An 18372-nucleotide genomic window follows, 5' to 3' on the forward strand; every position below is an offset into this window, starting at 1 on the left:
TTGAAAATTCAGTTTTTGGCTGCTTTTGCTGCCTTGTAGTTGACCTAGGACCTTACGATTTTGCATGAACCGAACTCTGGCAGCCACATTACACGAGAAAAAGCGAGAAGTGGTAATTCGTAGTAAAAACCGCAGAAAACATAACGTTTTCAACATTTGTTTTCGAAATGACGTAACTGAAAATCTTCACATTGGACGCATTACTCTCAGAAACGTTTACATTTATTGTCTGGCAACTAATGCAGCGTGATGACGTTTGCGGTCGCACCACTCTGTACGAAGTAGAAGCTTCTAAGTTGTTGCAGTCACCAAGAAAGAGGCACAGAAATTCAAGTTTTAGTTTTTGTAAATTCAGTTTTTGGCTGCTTTTGCTGCCTTGTAGTTGACCTAGGACCTTAGGATTTTGCATGAACCGAACTCTGGCAGCCACATTACACGAGAAAAAGCGAGAAGTGGTAATTCGTAGTAAAAACCGCAGAAAACATAACGTTTTCAACATTTGTTTTCGAAATGACGTAACTGAAAATCTTCACATTGGACGCATTACTCTCAGAAACGTTTACATTTATTGTCTGGCAACTAATGCAGCGTGATGACGTTTGCGGTCGCACCACTCTGTACGAAGTAGAAGCTTCTAAGTTGTTGCAGTCACCAAGAAAGAGGCACAGAAATTCAAGTTTTAGTTTTTGAAAATTCAGTTTTTGGCTGCTTTTGCTGCCTTGTAGTTGACCTAGGACCTTAAGATTTTGCATGAACCGAACTCTGGCAGCCACATTACACGAGAAAAAGCGAGAAGTGGTAATTCGTAGTAAAAACCGCAGAAAACATAACGTTTTCAACATTTGTTTTCGAAATGACGTAACTGAAAATCTTCACATTGGACGCATTACTCTCAGAAACGTTTACATTTATCGTCTGGCAACTAATGCCGCGTGATGACGTTTGCGGTCGCACCACTCTGTACGAAGTAGAAGCTTCTAAGTTGTTGCAGTCACCAAGAAAGAGGTACAGAAATTCAAGTTTTAGTTTTTGAAAATTCAGTTTTTGGCTGCTTTTGCTGCCTTGTAGTTGACCTAGGACCTTAAGATTTTGCATGAACCGAACTCTGGCAGCCACATTACACGAGAAAAAGCGAGAAGTGGTAATTCGTAAAAAAAACATCAGAAAACATAACGTTTTCAACATTTGTTTTCGAGATGACGTAACTGAAAATCTTCACATTGGACGCATTACTCTCAGAAACGTTTACATTTATCATCTGTCAACTAATGCCGCGTGATGACGTTTGCGTTCGCACCACTCTGTACGAAGTAAACGCTTCTAAGTTGTTGCAGTCACCAAGAAAGAGGCACAGAAATTCAAGTATTAATTTTTGAAAATTCAGTTTTTGGCTGCTTTTGCTGCCTTGTAGTTGACCTAGGACCTTAGGATTTTGCATGAACCGAACTCTGGCAGCCACATTACACGAGAAAAAGCGAGAAGTGGTAATTCGTAGTAAAAACCGCAGAAAACATAACGTTTTCAACATTTGTTTTCGAAATGACGTAACTGAAAAGCTTCACATTGGACGCATTACTCTCAGAAACGTTTACATTTATTGTCTGGCAAGTAATGCAGCTTGATGACGTTTGCGGTCGCACCACTCTGTACGAAGTAGAAGCTTCTAAGTTGTTGCAGTCACCAAGAAAGAGGCACAGAAATTCAAGTTTTTGTTTTTGAAAATTCAGTTTTTGGCTGCTTTTGCTGCCTTGTAGTTGACCTAGGACCTTAAGATTTTGCATGAACCGAACTCTGGCAGCCACATTACACGAGAAAAAGCGAGAAGTGGTAATTCGTAGCAAAAATCCGAGAAAACATAACGTTTTCAACATTTGTTTTCGAAATGACGTAACTGAAAATCTTCACATTGGACGCATTACTCTCAGAAACGTTTACATTTATCGTCTGGAAAGTAATGCCGCGTGATGACGTTTGCGGTCGCACCACTCTGTACGAAGTAGAAGCTTCTAAGTTGTTGCAGTCACCAAGAAAGAGGCACAGAAGTTCAAGTTTTAGTTTTTGAAAATTCAGTTTTTGGCTGCTTTTGCTGCCTTGTTGTTGACCTAGGACCTTGAGAATTTGCATGAACCGAACTCTGGCAGCCACATTACACGAGAAAAAGCGAGAAGTGGTAATTCGTAGTAAAAACCGCAGAAAACATAACATTTCAACATTTGTTTTCGAAATGACGTAACTGAAAAGCTTCACATTGGACGCATTACTCTCAGAAACGTTTACATTTATCGTCTGGCAACTAATGCCGCGTGATGACGTTTGCGGTCGCACCACTCTGTACGAAGTAGAAGCTTCTAAGTTGTTGCAGTCACCAAGAAAGAGGCACAGAAATTCAAGTTTTAGTTTTTGAAAATTGAGTTTTTGGCTGCTTTTGCTGCCTTGTAGTTGCCCTAGGACCTTAAGATTTTGCATGAACCGAACTCTGGCAGCCACATTACACGAGAAAAAGCGAGAAGTGGTAATTCGTAGTAAAAACCGCAGAAAACATAACGTTTTCAACATTTGTTTTCGAAATGACTTAACTGAAAATCTTCACATTGGACGCATTACTCTCAGAAACGTTTACATTTATCGTCTGACAACTAATGCAGCGTGATGAAGTTTGCGGTCGCACCACTCTGTACGAAGTAGAAGCTTCTAAGTTGTTGCAGTCACCAAGAAAGAGGCACAGAAATTCAAGTTTTAGTTTTTGAAAATTCAGTTTTTGGCTGCTTTTGCTGCCTTGTAGTTGCCCTAGGACCTTAAGATTTTGCATGAACCGAACTCTGGCAGCCACATTACACGAGAAAAAGCGAGAAGTGGTAATTCGTAGTAAAAACCGCAGAAAACATAACGTTTTCAACATTTGTTTTCGAAATGACTTAACTGAAAATCTTCACATTGGACGCATTACTCTCAGAAACGTTTACATTTATCGTCTGGCAACTAATGCCGCGTGATGACGTTTGCGGTCGCACCACTCTGTACGAAGTAGAAGCTTCTAAGTTGTTGCAGTCACCAAGAAAGAGGCACAGAAATTCAAGTTTTAGTTTCTGAAAATTCAGTTTTTGGCTGCTTTAGCTGCCTTGTAGTTGACCTAGGACCTAAAGATTTTTCATGGACCGAACTCTGGCAGCCACATTACACGAGAAAAAGCGAGAAGTGGTAATTCGTAGTAAAAACCGCAGAAAACATAACGTTTTCAACATTTGTTTTCGAAATGACGTAACTGAAAATCTTCACATTGGACGCATTACTCTCAGAAACGTTTACATTTATCGTCTGGCAACTAATGCAGCGTGATGACGTTTGCGGTCGCACCACTCTGTACGAAGTAGAAGCTTCTAAGTTGTTGCCGTCACCAAGAAAGAGGCACAGAAATTCAAGTTTTAGTTTTTGAAAATTCAGTTCTTGGCTGCTTTTGCTGCCTTGTAGTTGACCTAGGACCTTAAGATTTTGCATGAACCGAACTCTGGCAGCCACATTACACGAGAAAAAGCGAGAAGTGGTAATTCGTAGTAAAAACCGCAGAAAACATAACGTTTTCAACATTTGTTTTCGAAATGACGTAACTGAAAATCTTCACATTGGACGCATTACTCTCAGATACGTTTACATTTATCGTCTGGCAGCTAATGCCGCGTGATGACGTTTGCGGTCGCACCACTCTGTACGAAGTAGAAGCTTCTAAGTTGTTGCAGTCACCAGGAAATAGGTACAGAAATTCAAGTTTTAGTTTTTGAAAATTCAGTTTTTGGCTGCTTTTGCTGCCTTGTAGTTGACCTAGGACCATAAGATTTTGCATGAACCGAACTCTGGCAGCCACATTACACGAGAAAAAGCGAGAAGTGGTAATTCGTAGAAAAAACATCAGAAAACATAACGTTTTCAACATTTGTTTTCGAAATGACGTAACTGAAAATCTTCACATTGGACGCATTACTCTCAGAAACGTTTACATTTATCGTCTGGCAACTAATGCCGCGTGATGACGTTTGCGGTCGCACCACTCTGTACGAAGTAGAAGCTTCTAAGTTGTTGCAGTCACCAAGAAAGAGGCACAGAAATTCAAGTTTTAGTTTTTGAAAATTCAGTTTTTGGCTGCTTTTGCTGCCTTGTAGTTGACCTAGGACCTTAAGATTTTGCATGAACCGAACTCTGGCAGCCACATTACACGAGAAAATGCGAGAAGTGGTAATTCGTAGTAAAAACCGCAGAAAACATAACGTTTTCAACATTTGTTTTCGAAATGACGTAACTGAAAATCTTCACATTGGACGCATTACTCTCAGAAACATTTACATTTATTGTCTGGCAACTAATGCAGCGTGATGACGTTTGCGGTCGCACCACTCTGTACGAAGTAGAAGCTTCTAAGTTGTTGCAGTCACCAAGAAAGAGGCACAGATATTCAAGTTTTGGTTTTTGAAAATTCAGTTTTTGGCTGTTTTTGCTGCCTTGTAGTTGACCTAGGACCTTAAGATTTTGCGTGAACCGAACTCTGGCAGCCACATTACACGAGAAAAAGCGAGAAGTGGTAATTCGTAGCAAAAACCGCAGAAAACATTACGTTTTCAACATTTGTTTTCGAAATGACGTAACTGAAAATCTTCACATTGGACGCATTACTCTCAGAAACGTTTACATTTATCGTCTGGCAACTAATGCCGCGTGATGACGTTTGCAGTCGCACCACTCTGTACGAAGTAGAAGCTTCTAAGTTGTTGCAGTCACCAAGAAAGAGGCACAGAAATTCAAGTTTTAGTTTTTGAAAATTCAGTTTTTGGCTGCTTTTGCTGCCTTGTAATTGACCTAGGACCTTAGGATTTTGCATGAACCTAACTCTGGCAGCCACATTACACGAGAAAAAGCGAGAAGTGGTAATTCGTAGCAAAAACCGCAGAAAACATAACGTTTTCAACATTTGTTATCGAAATGATGTAACTGAAAATCTTCACATTGGACGCATTACTCTCAGAATCGTTTACATTTATTGTCTGGCAACTAATGCAGCGTGATGACGTTTGCGGTCGCACCACTCTGTACGAAGTAGAAGCTTCTAAGTTGTTGCAGTCACCAAGAAAGAGGCACAGAAATTCAAGTTTTAGTTTTTGAAAATTCAGTTTTTGGCTGCTTTTGCTGCCTTGTAGTTGACCTAGGACCTTAAGATTTTGCATGAACCGAACTCTGGCAGCCACATTACACGAGAAAAAGCGAGAAGAGGTAATTCATAGCAAAAACCCCAGAAAACATAACGTTTTCAACATTTGTTTTCGAAATGACGTAACTGAAAATCTTCACATTGGACGCATTACTCTCAGTAACGTTTACATTTATCGTCTGGCAACTAATGCCGCGTGATGACGTTTGCGGTCGCACCACTCTGTACGAAGTAGAAGCTTCTAAGTTGTTGCAGTCACCAAGAAAGAGGCACAGAAATTCAAGTTTTAGTTTTTGAAAATTCAGTTTTTGGCTGCTTTTGCTGCCTTGTAGTTGACCTAGGACCTTAAGATTTTGCATGAGCCGAACTCTGGCAGCCACATTACACGAGAAAAAGCGAGAAGTGGTAATTCGTAGTAAAAACCGCAGAAAACATAACGTTTTCAACATTTGTTTTCGAAATGACGTAACTGAAAAGCTTCACATTGGACGCATTACTCTCAGAAACGTTTACATTTATCGTCTGGCGACTAATGCCGCGTGATGACGTTTGCGGTCGCACCACTCTGTACGAAGTAGAAGCTTCTAAGTTGTTGCAGTCACCAAGAAAGAGGCACAGAAATTCAAGTTTTAGTTTTTGAAAATTCAGTTTTTGGCTGATTTTGCTGCCTTGTAGTTGACCTAGGACCTTAAGATTTTGCATGAACCGAACTCTGGCAGCCACATTACACGAGAAAATGCGAGAAGTGGTAATTCGTAGTAAAAACCGCAGAAAACATAACGTTTTCAACATTTGTTTGCGAAATGACGTAACTGAAAATCTTCACATTGGACGCATTACTCTCAGAAACATTTACATTTATTGTCTGGCAACTAATGCAGCGTGATGACGTTTGCGGTCGCACCACTCTGTACGAAGTAGAAGCTTCTAAGTTGTTGCAGTCACCAAGAAAGAGGCACAGATATTCAAGTTTTGGTTTTTGAAAATTCAGTTTTTGGCTGTTTTTGCTGCCTTGTAGTTGACCTAGGACCTTAAGATTTTGCGTGAACCGAACTCTGGCAGCCACATTACACGAGAAAAAGCGAGAAGTGGTAATTCGTAGCAAAAACTGCAGAAAACATTACGTTTTCAACATTTGTTTTCGAAATGACGTAACTGAAAATCTTCACATTGGACGCATTACTCTCAGAAACGTTTACATTTATCGTCTGGCAACTAATGCCGCGTGATGACGTTTGCAGTCGCACCACTCTGTACGAAGTAGAAGCTTCTAAGTTGTTGCAGTCACCAAGAAAGAGGCACAGAAATTCAAGTTTTAGTTTTTGAAAATTCAGTTTTTGGCTGCTTTTGCTGCCTTGTAGTTGACCTAGGACCTTAGGATTTTGCATGAACCTAACTCTGGCAGCCACATTACACGAGAAAAAGCGAGAAGTGGTAATTCGTAGCAAAAACCGCAGAAAACATAACGTTTTCAACATTTGTTATCGAAATGATGTAACTGAAAATCTTCACATTGGACGCATTACTCTCAGAATCGTTTACATTTATTGTCTGGCAACTAATGCAGCGTGATGACGTTTGCGGTCGCACCACTCTGTACGAAGTAGAAGCTTCTAAGTTGTTGCAGTCACCAAGAAAGAGGCACAGAAATTCAAGTTTTAGTTTTTGAAAATTCAGTTTTTGGCTGCTTTTGCTGCCTTGTAGTTGACCTAGGACCTTAAGATTTTGCATGAACCGAACTCTGGCAGCCACATTACACGAGAAAAAGCGAGAAGAGGTAATTCATAGCAAAAACCCCAGAAAACATAACGTTTTCAACATTTGTTTTCGAAATGACGTAACTGAAAATCTTCACATTGGACGCATTACTCTCAGTAACGTTTACATTTATCGTCTGGCAACTAATGCCGCGTGATGACGTTTGCGGTCGCACCACTCTGTACGAAGTAGATGCTTCTAAGTTGTTGCAGTCACCAAGAAAGAGGCACAGAAATTCAAGTTTTAGTTTTTGAAAATTCAGTTTTTGGCTGCTTTTGCTGCCTTGTAGTTGACCTAGGACCTTAAGATTTTGCATGAGCCGAACTCTGGCAGCCACATTACACGAGAAAAAGCGAGAAGTGGTAATTCGTAGTAAAAACCGCAGAAAACATAACGTTTTCAAAATTTGTTTTCGAAATGACGTAACTGAAAAGCTTCACATTGGACGCATTACTCTCAGAAACGTTTACATTTATCGTCTGGCGACTAATGCCGCGTGATGACGTTTGCGGTCGCACCACTCTGTACGAAGTAGAAGCTTCTAAGTTGTTGCAGTCACCAAGAAAGAGGCACAGAAATTCAAGTTTTAGTTTTTGAAAATTCAGTTTTTGGCTGCTTTTGCTGAATTGTAGTTGCCCTAGGACATTAAGATTTTGCATGAACCGAACTCTGGCATCCACATTACACGAGAAAAAGCGAGAAGTGGTAATTCGTAGTAAAAACCGCAGAAAACACAACGTTTTCAACATTTGTTTTCGAAATGACTTAACTGAAAATCTTCACATTGGACGCATTACTCTCAGAAACGTTTACATTTATCGTCTGGCAACTAATGCCGCGTGATGACGTTTGCGGTCGCACCACTCTGTACGAAGTAGAAGCTTCTAAGTTGTTGCAGTCACCAAGAAAGAGGCACAGAAATTCAAGTTTTAGTTTTTGAAAATTCAGTTTTTGGCTGCTTTTGCTGCCTTGTAGTTGACCTAGGACCTTAAGATTTTGCATGAACCGAACTCTGGCAGCCACATTACACGAGAAAAAGCGAGAAGTGGTAATTCGTAGTAAAAACCGCAGAAAACATAACGTTTTCAACATTTGTTTTCGAAACGACGTAACTGAAAATCTTCACATTGGACGCATTACTCTCAGAAACGTTTACATTTATCGTCTGGCAACTAATGCAGCGTGATGACGTTTTGCGGTCGCACCACTCTGTACGAAGTAGAAGCTTCTAAGTTGTTGCAGTCACCAAGAAAGAGGCACAGAAATTCAAGTTTTAGTTTTTGAAAATTCAGTTTTTGGCTGCTTTTGCTGCCTTGTAGTTGACCTAGGACCTTAAGATTTTGCATGAACCGAACTCTGGCAGCCACATTACACGAGATAAAGCGAGAAGTGGTAATTCGTAGTAAAAACCGCAGAAAACATAACCTTTTTTAACATTTGTTTTCGAAATGACGTAACTGAAAATCTTCACATTGGACGCATTACTCTCAGAAACGTTTACATTTATCGTCTGGCAACTAATGCCGCGTGATGACGTTTGCGGTCGCACCACTCTGTACGAAGTAGAAGCTTCTAAGTTGTTGCAGTCACCAAGAAAGAGGCACACAAATTCAAGTTTTAGTTTTTGAAAATTCAGTTTTTGGCTGCTTTTGCTGCCTTTTAGTTGACCTAGGACCTTAAGATTTTGCATGAACCGAACTCTGGCAGCCACATTACACGAGAAAAAGCGAGAAGTGGTAATTCGTAGTAAAAACCGCAGAAAACATAACGTTTTCTACATCTGTTTTCGTATCGACGTAACTGAAAATCTTCACATTGGACGCATTACTCTCAGAAACATTTACATTTATTGTCTGGCAACTAATGCAGCGTGATAACGTTTGCGGTCGCACCACTCTGTACGAAGTAGAAGCTTCTAAGTTGTTGCAGTCACCAAGAAAGAGGCACAGAAATTCAAGTTTTAGTTTTTGAAAATTCAGTTTTTGGCTGCTTCTGCTGCCTTGTAGTTGACCTAGGACCTTAAGATTTTGCATGAACCGAACTCTGGCAGCCACATTACACGAGAAAAAGCGAGAAGTGGTAATTCGTAGTAAAAACCGCAGAAAACATAACGTTTTCAACATTTGTTTTCGAAATGACGTAACTGAAAATCTTCACTTTGGACTCATTACTCTCAGAAACGTTTACATTTATCGTCTGGCAACTAATGCCGCGTGATGACGTTTGCGGTCGCACAACTCTGTATGAAGTAGAAGCTTCTAAGTTGTTGCAGTCACCAAGAAAGAGGCACAGAAATTCAAGTTTTAGTTTTTGAAAATTCAGTTTTTGGCTGCTTTTGCTGCCTTGTAGTTGACCTAGGACCTTAAGATTTTGCATGAACCGAACTCTGGCAGCCACATTACACGAGAAAAAGCGAGAAGTGATAATTCGTAGTAGAACCCGCAGAAAACATAACGTTTTCAACATGTGTTTTCGAAATGACGTAACTGAAAATCTTCACATTGGACTCATTACTCTCAGAAACGTTTACATTTATCGTCTGGCAACTAATGCCGCGTGATGACGTTTGCGGTCGCACAACTCTGTATGAAGTAGAAGCTTCTAAGTTGTTGCAGTCACCAAGAAAGAGGCACAGAAATTCAAGTTTTAGTTTTTGAAAATTCAGTTTTTGGCTGCTTTTGCTGCCTTGTAGTTGACCTAGGACCTTAAGATTTTGCATGAACCGAACTCTGGCAGCCACATTACACGAGAAAAAGCGAGAAGTGGTAATTCGTAAAAAAAACATCAGAAAACATAACGTTTTCAACATTTGTTTTCGAGATGACGTAACTGAAAATCTTCACATTGGACGCATTACTCTCAGAAACGTTTACATTTATCGTCTGGCAACTAATGCCGCGCGATGACGTTTGCGTTCGCACCACTTTGTACGAAGTAGACGCTTCTAAGTGGTTGCAGTCACCAAGAAAGGGGCACAGAAATTCAAGTATTAGTTTTTGAAAATTCAGTTTTTGGCTGCTTTTGCTGCCTTGTAGTTGACCTAGGACCTTAAGATTTTGCATGAACCGAACTCTGGCAGCAACATTACACGAGAAAAAGCGAGAAGTGGTGATTCGTAGTAAAAACCACAGAAAACATAACGTTTTCAACACTTGTTTTCGAAATGACGTAACTGAAAATCTTCACATTGGACACATTACTCTCAGAAACGTTTACATTTATCGTCTGGCAACTAATGCCGCGTGATGACGTTTGCGGTCGCACCACTCTGCACGAAGTAGAAGCTTCTAAGTTGTTGCAGTCACCAAGAAAGAGGTACAGAAATTCAAGTTTTAGTTTTTGAAAATTCAGTTTTTGGCTGCCTTTGCTGCCTTGTAGTTAACCTAGGACCTTAAGATTTTGCATGAACCGAACTCTGGCAGCCACATTACACGAGAAAAAGCGAGAAGTGGTAATTCGTAGTAAAAACCGCAGAAAACATAACGTTTTCATCATTTGTTTTCGAAATGACGTAACTGAAAATATTCACATTGGACGCATTACTCTCAGAAACGTTTACATTTATTGTCTGGCAACTAATGCAGCGTGATGACGTTTGCGGTCGCACCACTCTATACGAAGTAGAAGCTTCTAAGTTGTTGCAGTCACCAAGAAAGAGGCTCAGAAATTCAAGTTTTAGTTTTTGAAAATTCAGTTTTGGGCTGCTTTTGCTGCCTTGTAGTTGACCTAGGACCTTAAGATTTTGCATGAACCGAACTCTGGCAGCCACATTACACGAGAAAAAGCGAGAAGTGGTAATTCGTAGTAAAAACCGCAGAAAACATAACGTTTTCAACATTTGTTTTCGAAATGACGTAACTGAAAATCTTCACATTGGACGCATTACTCTCAGAAACGTTTACATTTATTGTCTGGCAACTAATGCAGCGTGATGACGTTTGCGGTCGCACCACTCTGTACGAAGTAGAAGCTTCTAAGTTGTTGCAGTCACCAAGAAAGAGGCACAGAATTTCAAGTTTTAGTTTTTGTAAATTCAGTTTTTGGCTGCTTTTGCTGCCTTGTAGTTGACCTAGGACCTTAGGATTTTGCATGAACCGAACTCTGGCAGCCACATTACACGAGAAAAAGCGAGAAGTGGTAATTCGTAGTAAAAACCGCAGAAAACATAACGTTTTCAACATTTGTTTTCGAAATGACGTAACTGAAAATCTTCACATTGGACGCATTACTCTCAGAAACGTTTACATTTATTGTCTGGCAACTAATGCAGCGTGATGACGTTTGCGGTCGCACCACTCTGTACGAAGTAGAAGCTTCTAAGTTGTTGCAGTCACCAAGAAAGAGGCACAGAAATTCAAGTTTTAGTTTTTGAAAATTCAGTTTTTGGCTGCTTTTGCTGCCTTGTAGTTGACCTAGGACCTTAAGATTTTGCATGAACCGAACTCTGGCAGCCACATTACACGAGAAAAAGCGAGAAGTGTTAATTCGTAAAAAAAAATCAGAAAACATAACGTTTTCAACATTTGTTTTCGAGATGACGTAACTGAAAATCTTCACATTGGACGCATTACTCTCAGAAACGTTTACATTTATCATCTGTCAACTAATGCCGCGTGATGACGTTTGCGTTCGCACCACTCTGTACGAAGTAGACGCTTCTAAGTTGTTGCAGTCACCAAGAAAGAGGCACAGAAATTCAAGTATTAATTTTTGAAAATTCAGTTTTTGGCTGCTTTTGCTGCCTTGTAGTTGACCTAGGACCTTAGGATTTTGCATGAACCGAACTCTGGCAGCCACATTACACGAGAAAAAGCGAGAAGTGGTAATTCGTAGTAAAAACCGCAGAAAACATAACGTTTTCAACATTTGTTTTCGAAATGACGTAACTGAAAAGCTTCACATTGGACGCATTACTCTCAGAAACGTTTACATTTATTGTCTGGCAAGTAATGCAGCTTGATGACGTTTGCGGTCGCACCACTCTGTACGAAGTAGAAGCTTCTAAGTTGTTGCAGTCACCAAGAAAGAGGCACAGAAATTCAAGTTTTTGTTTTTGAAAATTCAGTTTTTGGCTGCTTTTGCTGCCTTGTAGTTGACCTAGGACCTTAAGATTTTGCATGAACCGAACTCTGGCAGCCACATTACACGAGAAAAAGCGAGAAGTGGTAATTCGTAGAAAAAACATCAGAAAACATAACGTTTTCAACATTTGTTTTCGAAATGACGTAACTGAAAATCTTCACATTGGACGCATTACTCTCAGAAACGTTTACATTTATCGTCTGGCAACTAATGCCGCGTGATGACGTTTGCGGTCGCACCACTCTGTACGAAGTAGAAGCTTCTAAGTTGTTGCAGTCACCAAGAAAGAGGCACAGAAATTCAAGTTTTAGTTTTTGAAAATTCAGTTTTTGGCTGCTTTTGCTGCCTTGTAGTTGACCTAGGACCTTAAGATTTTGCATGAACCGAACTCTGGCAGCCACATTACACGAGAAAATGCGAGAAGTGGTAATTCGTAGTAAAAACCGCAGAAAACATAACGTTTTCAACATTTGTTTTCGAAATGACGTAAATGAAAATCTTCACATTGGACGCATTACTCTCAGAAACATTTACATTTATTGTCTGGCAACTAATGCAGCGTGATGACGTTTGCGGTCGCACCACTCTGTACGAAGTAGAAGCTTCTAAGTTGTTGCAGTCACCAAGAAAGAGGCACAGATATTCAAGTTTTGGTTTTTGAAAATTCAGTTTTTGGCTGCTTTTGCTGCCTTGTAGTTGACCTAGGACCTTAAGATTTTGCGTGAACCGAACTCTGGCAGCCACATTACACGAGAAAAAGCGAGAAGTGGTAATTCGTAGCAAAAACCGCAGAAAACATAACGTTTTCAACATTTGTTTTCGAAATGACGTAACTGAAAATCTTCACATTGGACGCATTACTCTCAGAAACGTTTACATTTATCGTCTGGCAACTAATGCCGCGTGATGACGTTTGCAGTCGCACCACTCTGTACGAAGTAGAAGCTTCTAAGTTGTTGCAGTCACCAAGAAAGAGGCACAGAAATTCAAGTTTTAGTTTTTGAAAATTCAGTTTTTGGCTGCTTTTGCTGCCTTGTAGTTGACCTAGGACCTTAGGATTTTGCATGAACCTAACTCTGGCAGCCACATTACACGAGAAAAAGCGAGAAGTGGTAATTCGTAGCAAAAACCGCAGAAAACATAACGTTTTCAACATTTGTTTTCGAAATGATGTAACTGAAAATCTTCACATTGGACGCATTACTCTCAGAATCGTTTACATTTATTGTCTGGCAACTAATGCAGCGTGATGACGTTTGCGGTCGCACCACTCTGTACGAAGTAGAAGCTTCTAAGTTGTTGCAGTCACCAAGAAAGAGGCACAGAAATTCAAGTTTTAGTTTTTGAAAATTCAGTTTTTGGCTGCTTTTGCTGCCTTGTAGTTGACCTAGGACCTTAAGATTTTGCATGAACCGAACTCTAGCAGCCACATTACACGAGAAAAAGCGAGAAGAGGTAATTCATAGCAAAAACCCCAGAAAACATAACGTTTTCAACATTTGTTTTCGAAATGACGTAACTGAAAATCTTCACATTGGACGCATTACTCTCAGTAACGTTTACATTTATCGTCTGGCAACTAACGCCGCGTGATGACGTTTGCGGTCGCACCACTCTGTACGAAGTAGAAGCTTCTAAGTTGTTGCAGTCACCAAGAAAGAGGCACAGAAATTCAAGTTTTAGTTTTTGAAAATTCAGTTTTTGGCTGCTTTTGCTGCCTTGTAGTTGACCTAGGACCTTAAGATTTTGCATGAACCGAACTCTGGCAGCCACATTACACGAGAAAAAGCGAGAAGTGGTAATTCGTAGTAAAAACCGCAGAAAACATAACGTTTTCAACATTTGTTTTCGAAATGACGTAACTGAAAAGCTTCACATTGGACGCATTACTCTCAGAAACGTTTACATTTATCGTCTGGCGACTAATGCCGCGTGATGACGTTTGCGGTCGCACCACTCTGTACGAAGTAGAAGCTTCTAAGTTGTTACAGTCACCAAGAAAGAGGCACAGAAATTCAAGTTTTAGTTTTTGAAAATTCAGTTTTTGGCTGCTTTTGCTGAATTGTAGTTGCCCTAGGACATTAAGATTTTGCATGAACCGAACTCTGGCATCCACATTACACGAGAAAAAGCGAGAAGTGGTAATTCGTAGTAAAAACCGCAGAAAACACAACGTTTTCAACATTTGTTTTCGAAATGACTTAACTGAAAATCTTCACATTGGACGCATTACTCTCAGAAACGTTTACATTTATCGTCTGGCAACTAATGCCGCGTGATGACGTTTGCGGTCGCACCACTCTGTACGAAGTAGAAGCTTCTAAGTTGTTGCAGTCACCAAGAAAGAGGCACAGAAATTCAAGTTTTAGTTTTTGAAAATTCAGTTTTTGGCTGCTTTTGCTGCCTTGTAGTTGACCTAGGACCTTAAGATTTTGCATGAACCGAACTCTGGCAGCCACATTACACGAGAAAAAGCGAGAAGTGGTAATTCGTAGTAAAAACCGCAGAAAACATAACGTTTTCAACATTTGTTTTCGAAACGACGTAACTGAAAATCTTCACATTGCACGCATTACTCTCAGAAACGTTTACATTTATCGTCTGGCAACTAATGCAGCGTGATGACGTTTGCGGTCGCACCACTCTGTACGAAGTAGAAGCTTCTAAGTTGTTGCAGTCACCGAGAAAGAGGCACAGAAATTCAAGTTTTAGTTTTTGAAAATTCAGTTTTTGGCTGCTTTTGCTGCCTTGTAGTTGACCTAGGACCTTAAGATTTTGCATGAACCGAACTCTGGCAGCCACATTACACGAGATAAAGCGAGAAGTGGTAATTCGTAGTAAAAACCGCAGAAAACATAACGTTTTCAACATTTGTTTTCGAAATGACGTAACTGAAAATCTTCACATTGGACGCATTACTCTCAGAAACGTTTACATTTATCGTCTGGCAACTAATGCCGCGTGATGACGTTTGCGGTCGCACCACTCTGTACGAAGTAGAAGCTTCTAAGTTGTTGCAGTCACCAAGAAAGAGGCACACAAATTCAAGTTTTAGTTTTTGAAAATTCAGTTTTTGGCTGCTTTTGCTGCCTTTTAGTTGACCTAGGACCTTAAGATTTTGCATGAACCGAACTCTGGCAGCCACATTACACGAGAAAAAGCGAGAAGTGGTAATTCGTAGTAAAAACCGCAGAAAACATAACGTTTTCTACATCTGTTTTCGTATCGACGTAACTGAAAATCTTCACATTGGACGCATTACTCTCAGAAACGTTTACATTTATTGTCTGGCAACTAATGCAGCGTGATAACGTTTGCGGTCGCACCACTCTGTACGAAGTAGAAGCTTCTAAGTTGTTGCAGTCACCAAGAAAGAGGCACAGAAATTCAAGTTTTAGTTTTTGAAAATTCAGTTTTTGGCTGCTTCTGCTGCCTTGTAGTTGACCTAGGACCTTAAGATTTTGCATGAACCGAACTCTGGCAGCCACATTACACGAGAAAAAGCGAGAAGTGGTAATTCGTAGTAAAAACCGCAGAAAACATAACGTTTTCAACATTTGTTTTCGAAATGACGTAACTGAAAATCTTCACTTTGGACTCATTACTCTCAGAAACGTTTACATTTATCGTCTGGCAACTAATGCCGCGTGATGGCGTTTGCGGTCGCACAACTCTGTATGAAGTAGAAGCTTCTAAGTTGTTGCAGTCACCAAGAAAGAGGCACAGAAATTCAAGTTTTAGTTTTTGAAAATTCAGTTTTTGGCTGCTTTTGCTGCCTTGTAGTTGACCTAGGACCTTAAGATTTTGCATGAACCGAACTCTGGCAGCCACATTACACGAGAAAAAGCGAGAAGTGGTAATTCGTAGTAAAACCCGCAGAAAACATAACGTTTTCAACATGTGTTTTCGAAATGACGTAACTGAAAATCTTCACATTGGACGCATTACTCTCAGAAACGTTTACATTTATCGTCTGGCAGCTAATGCCGCGTGATGACGTTTGCGGTCGCACCACTCTGTACGAAGTAGAAGCTTCTAAGTTGTTGCAGTCACCAGGAAAGAGGTACAGAAATTCAAGTTTTAGTTTTTGAAAATTCGGTTTTTGGCTGCTTTTGCTGCCTTGTAGTTGACCTAGGACCTTAAGATTTTGCATGAAACGAACTCTGGCAGCCACATTACACGAGAAAAAGCGAGAAGTGGTAATTCATAGAAAAAACATCAGAAAACATAACGTTTTCAACATTTGTTTTCGAGATGACGTAACTGAAATTCTTCACATTGGACGCATTACTCTCAGAAACGTTTACATTTTTCGTCTGGCAACTAATGCCGCGTGATGACGTTTGCGGTCGCACCACTCTGTACGAAGTAGAAGCTTCTAAGTTGTTGCAGTCACCAAGAAAGAGGCACAGAAATTCAAGTTTTGTTTTTTAAAATTCAGTTTTTGGCTGCTTTTGCTGCCTTTTAGTTGACCTAGGACCTTAAGATTTTGCATGAACCGAACTCTGGCAGCCACATTACACGAGAAAAAGCGAGAAGTGGTAATTCGTAGTAAACACCGCAGAAAACATAACGTTTTCAACATTTGTTTTCGTATCGACGTAACTGAAAATCTTCACATTGGACGCATTACTCTCAGAAACGTTTACATTTATCGTTTGGCAACTAATGCCGCGTGATGATGTTTGCGGTCGCACCACTCTGTAGGAAGTAGAAGCTTCTAAGTTGTTGCAGTCACCAAGAAAGAGGTACAGAAATTCAAGTTTTAGTTTTTGAAAATTCAGTTCTTGGCTGCTTTTGCTGCCTTGTAGTTGGCCTAGGACCTTAAGATTTTGCATGAACCGAACTCTGGCAGTAACATTACACGAGAAAAAACGAGAAGTGGTAATTCGTAGTAAAAACCGCAGAAGACATAACGTTTTCTACATCTGTTTTCTTATCGACGTAACTGAAAATCTTCACATTGGACGCATTACTCTCAGAAACGTTTACATTTATCGTCTGGCAACTAATGCAGCGTGATGACGTTTGCGGTCGCACCACTCTGTACGAAGTAGAAGCTTCTAAGTTGTTGCAGTCACCAAGAAAGAGGCACAGAAATTCAAGTTTTAGTTTTTGAAAATTCAGTTTTTGGCTGCTTTTGCTGCCTTGTAGTTGACCTAGGACCTTAAGATTTTGCATGAACCGAACTCTGGCAGCCACATTACACGAGAAAAAGCGAGAAGTGGGGATTCGTAGTAAAAACCGCAGAAAACATAACGTTTTCAACATTTGTTTTCGAAATGACGTAACTGAAAATCTTCACATTGGACGCATTACTCTCAGAAACATTTACATTTATCGTCTGGCAGCTAATGCCGGGTGATGACGTTTGCGGTCGCACCACTCTGTACGAAGTAGAAGCTTCTAAGTTGTTGCAGTCACCAGGAAAGAGGTACAGAAATTCAAGTTTTAGTTTTTGAAAATTCAGTTTTTGGCTGCTTTTGCTGCCTTGTAGTTGACCTAGGACCTTAAGATTTTGCATGAACCGAACTCTGGCAGCCACATTACACGAGAAAAAGCGAGAAGTGGTAATTCGTAGAAAAAACATCAGAAAACATAACGTTTTCAACATTTGTTTCCGAGATGACGTAACTGAAAATCTTCACATTGGACGCATTACTCTCAGAAACGTTTACATTTATCGTCTGGCGACTAATGCCGCGTGATGACGTTTGCGGTCGCACCACTCTGTAGGAAGTAGAAGCTTCTAAGTTGTTGCAGTCACCAAGAAAGAGGCACAGAAATTCAAGTTTTAGTTTTTGAAAATTCAGTTTTTGGCTGCTTTTGCTGCCTTGTAGTTGACCTAGGACCTTAAGATTTTGCATGAACCGAACTCTGGCAGCCACATTACACGAGAAAAAGCGAGAAGTGGTAATTCGTAGTAAAAACCGCAGAAAACATAACGTTTTCTACATTTGTTTTCGTAATGACGTAGCTGAAAATCTTCACATTGGACGCATTACTCTCAGAAACGTTTACATTTATCGTCTGGCAACTAATGCAGCGTCATAACGTTTGCGGTCGCACCATTCTGTATGAAGTAGAAGCTTCTAAGTTGTTGCAGTCACCAAGAAAGAGGCTCAGAAATTCAAGTTTTAGTTTTTGAAAATTCAGTTTTTGGCTGCTTTTGCTGCCTTGTAGTTGACCTAGGACCTTAAGATTTTGCATGAACCGAACTCTGGCAGCCACGTTACACGAGAAAAAGCGAGAAGTGGTAATTCGTAGTAAAAACCGCAGAAAACATAACGTTTTCAACATTTGTTTTCGAAATGACGTAACTGAAAATCTTCACATTG

Source organism: Schistocerca serialis, unplaced genomic scaffold, assembly GCF_023864345.2.
Source record: "Schistocerca serialis cubense isolate TAMUIC-IGC-003099 unplaced genomic scaffold, iqSchSeri2.2 HiC_scaffold_1351, whole genome shotgun sequence".
In the NCBI taxonomy this organism is placed as follows: domain Eukaryota; kingdom Metazoa; phylum Arthropoda; class Insecta; order Orthoptera; family Acrididae; genus Schistocerca; species Schistocerca serialis.